The 6,734-nt window shown below is 41.8% G+C and overlaps 1 protein-coding gene across 4 annotated transcripts in view; it reads right to left on the reverse strand.

Moving 5' to 3' along the window:
• SGMS2 (sphingomyelin synthase 2) overlaps window positions 1-5,027 on the reverse strand; it is an 87,164-nt gene extending 82,137 nt beyond the window's left edge. For 3 of the 4 annotated variants that reach the window (XM_081304934.1, XM_081304933.1, XM_081304931.1), the window contains exon 1: window positions 4,355-4,719. The gene's annotated coding sequence lies outside the window, so the exon portion shown is untranslated. Of the gene's footprint in view, window positions 1-4,354; window positions 4,720-4,830 lie in introns of those variants that run through there. The other variant, XM_081304932.1, reaches the window with a different exon arrangement.
• Window positions 5,028-6,734: the final 1,707 nt, after the last annotated feature.

Raw genomic sequence — 6,734 nt, forward strand, 5'->3', positions numbered from 1 at the left:
TGCTTTATGAAAATTATAAGAAAAAATTAACTAGCATTAGAAATGGGACTATAAACCCAAGGCAAAATTAAAATTTTGACTCAAGGTGACCTATTTATTTGATATTGATGCAACTTATTCTAAACCTAGTGATAAATCTACTAAATTAAATGTCTGGAAATACTTTACTTCACTGGTACTAAGGAAGTAAAATTTCTTTGTAAGAGCTGCCTGGCAAAATTAGCCCTGCTCCACTGTGTTATAATACCTCAAAAAATAAGTTTAGCTCCACAGGCCAATAACAAAAGCACAAACAGTACTTTAAGAGAGCTCCTATGTTCCCTTTTCATCAGATAATCCCTTGAATAACAAGCTACTACCCCGCTGTGCAGCTCCACAGAGGTTGATCCTCTTGCTGAAATCTTATGAGACTCACTAAAGAAAAACAGAAGTTAAAATTCTTTTAAGTTAAAAAGAAAGGAGGTTGGGCATGTTGGCACACGGGGATAATCCCAATAGCTCAGGAGGCTGAGGCAGGAGATTGCAAGTTCAAAGCCAGCCTCAGCAATTTAGGGAGACCCTGTCTCAAAACATAAAGGGCTGGGGTTGTGGCTCAGTGACCAGAGCGCTTGCCTAGCATGTGTGAGGCACTGGGTTCGATTCTCAGCACCACGTATCAATAAATGAAATAAAAATCCATTGACAGCTAAAATATTAAAAAATAATAAGAAGACATAAAAAGGTCTGGGAGTATGGCTTATGGTTAAGTGCCCTGTCATTTAATCCTTGGTACCTGGACTGGGAATATACTTCAGAGATAAAGTGTGTGTTTAGCATATGCAAGATCCTGGGTTTGATCCCCAGGAACATATTTTAAAATAATAATAATAAAATACATAAAAGCAGGGGGAGAGAAGATTCTGTATTTCTGAACATGATTCTTTATAAGGCAGCTAAATTACCTGGTTCATTGGCCCACATCTGTAATCCCATCTACTTGGAGGCTGAGATAGGAGGATTGCAAGTTGATGTCCCACCCAGGAAGCTTAATGAGACCCTGTCTTAAAATAAAATAAAGATCTGGGATATAACTTAGAGCACTCCTGAGTTCAATCCCCAGTACTGTGAGGTGAAAAAAGAAAAGGTAACCAAATTAAATGTATTTCACTTTTTAAAAAGTGAAGTAAATTATAGAAGAAAAATTTCTTTTTTGAAAATGAAATACTCATGGATCTCCAGATAAAGCTAGGAAGATATTTAAAGCAGAGCTGCTTAAAATAATGACAACTGGAAACAAACTAAGTGTCCAACGATAGGGGATTAGTTGAGATGCATGTAGCCATGTAGTAGAAAAGAAAAAACGATAAAAACGATGCTATAGAAGAGTATTTTAGAGACTAAGTGGTGTCCATATGGGGGGGGGGCAGAAAATAAAATATAAAGAACAAACCCAGTTTTGCAGAACACAACTTCCTAATTGTGAGACTTCACAAAAGTTACTGAATTTCCATAAATCAGTTTCTCCCTCATAAAAAGGGGGTAATAAGAGTACCTATCTCTAAATGTTGGAGTGGGGATTATGAGATGTTATAGTTACATGAATACAGGGGACACGTTTGGCCCAAAGTAAACTCAGTATATGTTACCTCTTTATGTTGTGTGTGCGTGAGTGGAAAACAGTGAGAATAAATAACGTAAAGTGGTTTTCTGGGTGGTTAAAATTTCCATAGTAACACATTGCTTATAATATGAGGAAAACTAATAAATGGGGATATTTGCACACAGTGGTAATCCTCTTAAAGATCTACCACAGTGTTTTATTCACGGTAAACAAGTCTTGATAGAGCTAAACTGAGCCTTCAGATTTCATTTAAACAACTTGCTCTGGACCATTTAAAATGGTTTAAACTTAAGAGGTAATTTGTCTTTAATGTTTTTTTAAACGGTAAAGCTAGACAGACCTGCATTATTCAGCCTCATAAGGATTTATGAGCCTCAATTCAAGAACCTTCAGAAAGCCACTGGATTTCTCCTTATCAGTGAGAGGCAGCCTACTACAGTCTAATCACTTATTTCCTTCTAATTCCCTAATCCTCTCCTCTTTGACTCCTTTTCCCTCTTCATAATTAAAGTCTGGGGTTTCTCTCTACTGGACCATAGGTTTAAAGGACAGTAACAGGGATTCCTTCCTCTTAGCATCAGTAGCATCTGGCAAAATGGCTGGCATATAGTAGTTGCTTACTAAGTGTTCAGCAAATAAATGATTGAATAAATATCTCATAGTAGTAATTCAGGCTTCAATTCTACCATATGTGAATAAAAAAAAAGATCAGTAAGCCTTAAAGTCTGAAACTCCAAAATTCTTAATAATTTTTATTTTATTTTATTTAGAAAAAAGAAATATCTTGCTGGTTGTGGTGGTGCATGCCTGTAATCTCAGCAACCTGGGAGGAGGATCAAAAGTTTGAGGCCTGCCTCAGCAATTTACTGAATTCCTGTCTCAAAATAAAAGGGACTGGGGGGTGTAGCTCATTGGTAGAGTGTCCCTGGGTTCAATTCCCATAAGTAATAATAATAATAATAATAATAAATATCTTACCTCAAAGTATCACTTTAAATAAGTTCTCATTTGTACTTCACTATTTTAATATACATAAGATTATTTCTATTTTTTCCTTATATTTCATTTAAAGTTCCATAAACACCCAAGAGAATTTGAGTAACTTCCTTAAAATAGCAGTTAATAAATGACTACTTAAATAGTCTTGGGTCTGGTCGATTCCCAAGTCCATGATCTCTCTATACCATCAAAGTTGTAGTCATAGAATAAGAACAAATGCTTTCACTAAGATCTGAGCAAAAGCTTCAGATTCTTCTAAATATTTCCTGGGGCTTTTACCAGGATCTGGGAAAAGTGAAACAGAGCACCTCCCAGGAGCAGCAACCTAAGGATCTCCAAATGGCTCCCTCCAGGTCACAACTCAACCAGCTTTACTTAAAAATGAAACTAAAGAAAACAAATTAAACATTAACCAGTAAAAGAAACGACCTCACCCAGAAGACTATCAGCAGCAGACCCAGGAAAGGTTTATAAAAAGGAAATTTTACTCTGCTTCTTTAAAAAAAAAAAAAAAAGGTGTGTGAGGTGGGAAGGGGTAAAGTTGTAGAGCTTTCCACACATCCCTTCTTCCTGCAGGCTTGTCACTTTCAGTCACTGCCATGACGTGGTTTAAACAGTGAGTGGCAGTTCCTATGACACAGGTGGGAATCAAAACCTTCTCAGGTATCCACACTGAAACGTTTGACTTCCTGAAAATATCACTTTCCTCTTTCCACGTCAAGGAACTTGCCAATGGATTTCACATGCTAAACCTCAGCCCCCCAGGTTTACATATATGTATAAAAATCTGTGGAAATTAATTGATCATTACCTAAACCAGCTGGAATGTGGTCTTATTTATATATAAACAGTTACAATTTGTTGGAATCTGCTTTGTACCAGCCATTATGATTAAGTCTCATGTGCTTTAATCATCATTGTTGTTCTCATTATTAATCCTGATTGAATCCTCATAATCATCCGAAGTAGTTATAATTCCATTTTACTAGTTTAGAGAGCTTCATATACCTGAGAACCCACTGGTAACAGACGAGACCAGGAGTGAAGTCACGGAATTGAAAAGTTAAGGACAATTCAAAATCCACGTCCAAGCCCTAATGATACTAAACAGCTGATTCTCTTCAAAATTTAGTCAAAATGGTTTTAAGGTCATTTTTGAGGAGGCAAGACTTAAATGAGAGGAATGGCAATAAATAAAAGTAAATGATTACAAAATCTGAGTTGGTTTCTATTCACCGGCTATCTGTACCCACAGATGGTGACTAGGGGTCCAGTCCCACCTATCTATCCTAAGAAACCAAGTCTCACTTCATGATAGCCAAACGTTGAAAGGTTTCTGTGTTAGCAGCCCAGAGCTGTGTTCGTTCACACATCATCAGTAAATGTCTCTCGAGATGGAAAAAAAAAAAAAAAAAGTCCCTCCTCCACCACCCGAACTTCAGCCCTGACCTCTGGAGTGGCCCTGGACAAGCTATGGTTTAACCTGTGTGTTTCCAACGCCAGCAGCTGGTTACCCGAAATGGGCTGCAAATGAATGAGCTGAAATATCAGAGCAAGGAGACTGAGTCACACAGCCCTCCTCAGGCCGATGAAAATCCGAGGAAGGATGCCCTGGGGCGGGGCAGGTGGGGGCCGAATATTAGAGCCCCATCTAAAGCTGGAGATCCACCCCCCCTTCCCCACGCGCTTAGCAGGACGCGCAGCCCCGCAGCCCCGCAGCCCATCCTCCCCGCGGCCCCTCCGGGCGCTCCTTACCCGCTCGCCGTGGAGCTCGCGACACTCCAGGCTGTAGGCACTTGCTCCCGGGAGGAGGATCTGTCAGAGGACCCAGCCCGCTGCTGCAGCCTCTGCGGCCAGTCCCGAGCACCGCCACCCCCAGGCCTAAGCCTCCAGAAAGTTTGCTCGGGGTCTAGTCCTCACGCACCGCGGCTCCGCGAGGGGAAAGAGCTCTCCCGGTTCCTCCCGCGGTCGCCACCCGCGAGGCCGCACTCGGCGGCGCTGCACCACTGGCCGGGCTCCGGGCGGCCGAGGGCGGCTCCGCGCGCTCCGAGGGCGGGGTCTCCCCGCCGGGTTCAGCCCGTGGCGCGGCGCGGCGCAGCGCTTGGTGTTTACCGCGGCCCCGCGGCCCGCTCTCCCCGCCCGCCGCGCGCGGCCCGCGCCCTGCGCGCTCCTGACATCATTCATTCTCGCACACCCTCGCCCGCCCACTCCATTTCCAAACACTGACTCACCCTCCGGCTCAGTGGCGGCAGCGCCCGCTCCCGCTGCGGTGGCTCTCCTGGCGCAGAGCGGAGCTCGAAAAACCGGTGCGACTTCTTAAGAAGAAAATCCCAGTGGACCCTCCCCTCTCCCGGCCCTTAAAGATGCAGGGAAGGAGGGGCTTGGCACAGCGGGCAGATTGGCTGGGTTCGCAGAGGTTGAGCGCCTGGCGCAGACCTCCCGGAGCGGTGACTTGGATCTAACTGGGAAAGTTCCTTAGGTGTCACTCCTAGCAACTTTCAGGGTGGGGCTGGAAAGGGATCTACCACCCCCGCACCTCCGCTTGATCCAGAAACTGTTTCCTGACTATGGTGTGACTAGGTTTGGGGAAACCCGGGTTGATTCAAAGGGTGTCGCCCTGGCCTAGGTCAATGGGGTGGGTTTCCAAACATCACAGGATTGCCTAGAGATGTTAGTCATCCCACTTAATAGCACCTCTAAGTGAACGGGAAGGGGCTTGAGGCTAATGATACTAGCCATTTTTCCATTTGTCCTGTTAGTTGATTTGTTTCTAGGTAAGGATAAAAAAAAAAAAATAACCAAAATAAACATTGGAAGAGTAGATCTTTACTCATTTGAGCACTGCGCTTTTCTCCAGATTTGGGGGCACAAGGTGGCTGTGTGTGGTTTCGCGGATGACCTCAGCAGTTCTGTTTTTAGAAGGGGTGTTGCCATCTTAAAAATGGTCAAGGATCTACATTTTCTTGGATACCATTCATACACCTGCTGAGCAGTTTTCAAAACTGTCAAGATTTTTTTTTTTTGCCTTGCAGTCCTGGAGATTGAATTCAGGGTCTTGAGCATTGGTGAGCAGTTTTCAAACTAAACGATGGCAGCTTCAGAGGGTCTAACTAGGAATCTGAGGGAATTGGCCAAATCTCTATTGAATTTATTTGACAGAAATGTTTTTTGTTAATTTCTATTTCCAGAAAGGGTACTTCCCGTTTAGAATTCGCACAGGCTTAGGGGTGATCCATTTAACAACAACAACAAAAAAAAAAAAAAAAAAAAAAACCGAGAGGTATCTCTCTCTGGGTTTCTAGAGTGGATATAATTTTTGTGAACAATCATTGGTCCATGGTTATTAACCATGATTGTAACAAAAAAAAAGAACATATAAGGGTATTTCCCAAACTGACAACTATAAGATATTGTCACAACTCAGAAATTTCCTTCAAATAACAACTGCTCCTGAAATTAACCAAAGGTTCAACATTATTGTGTGGACGATGCATTCCTTTAAAGAAAGGAACCCAAAAGACAATACCAACAATCAAAATTTCTTTTTCTTTTTTTTTTCTTTCTTTTCAATGAGAAGTTCATCTTCAGTTTTACAAAGCCCAGGCATTGTGCCCAGAATGCAATAGCAAATGGATCGGTTTGCTAGGATGCAAAGTAAATTCAAACAGTTTTGGCCAGCAATCACCACTAATTCAAAAGCTTGAGGGTTCCATGCATAGGTTACACAGAGGTTCTAGGTTCAAATGTGGACCCAAACATAGGCAAGTTTTGGTGAAAATCCATTCCACCTACACCCTATTTTATGACACAAATATTTGGACCTTATGGAAGTATGGACCAATAAAATTTTCTTTAAATATCAGAAAAATGATGATGTGGCCTTTGGGTTTATGTATGTAGATAAAGTAAAAAAAGCTCCAAAGCCTGCAGTTCTATCCACATTGTTGCATGTAAATCCTGCAGGTCCTTCATGGGCCTTTGTCTTTGTGAAAGACTATTTAATGGATCGTTTTTAACTTGTGGTTACTATTGTGCCTCAGTTTAAACATTGTGAAATAATCAGATCATTTTATTATAAAATTAAATACCCCAAATAAATATAATAGTATAATTGTAAATAAGTTGCATGAAGTTT

This window comes from Spermophilus citellus (assembly GCF_964194105.1).
Source record: "Spermophilus citellus genome assembly, chromosome: 8".
Taxonomy (NCBI): Eukaryota; Metazoa; Chordata; class Mammalia; order Rodentia; family Sciuridae; genus Spermophilus; species Spermophilus citellus.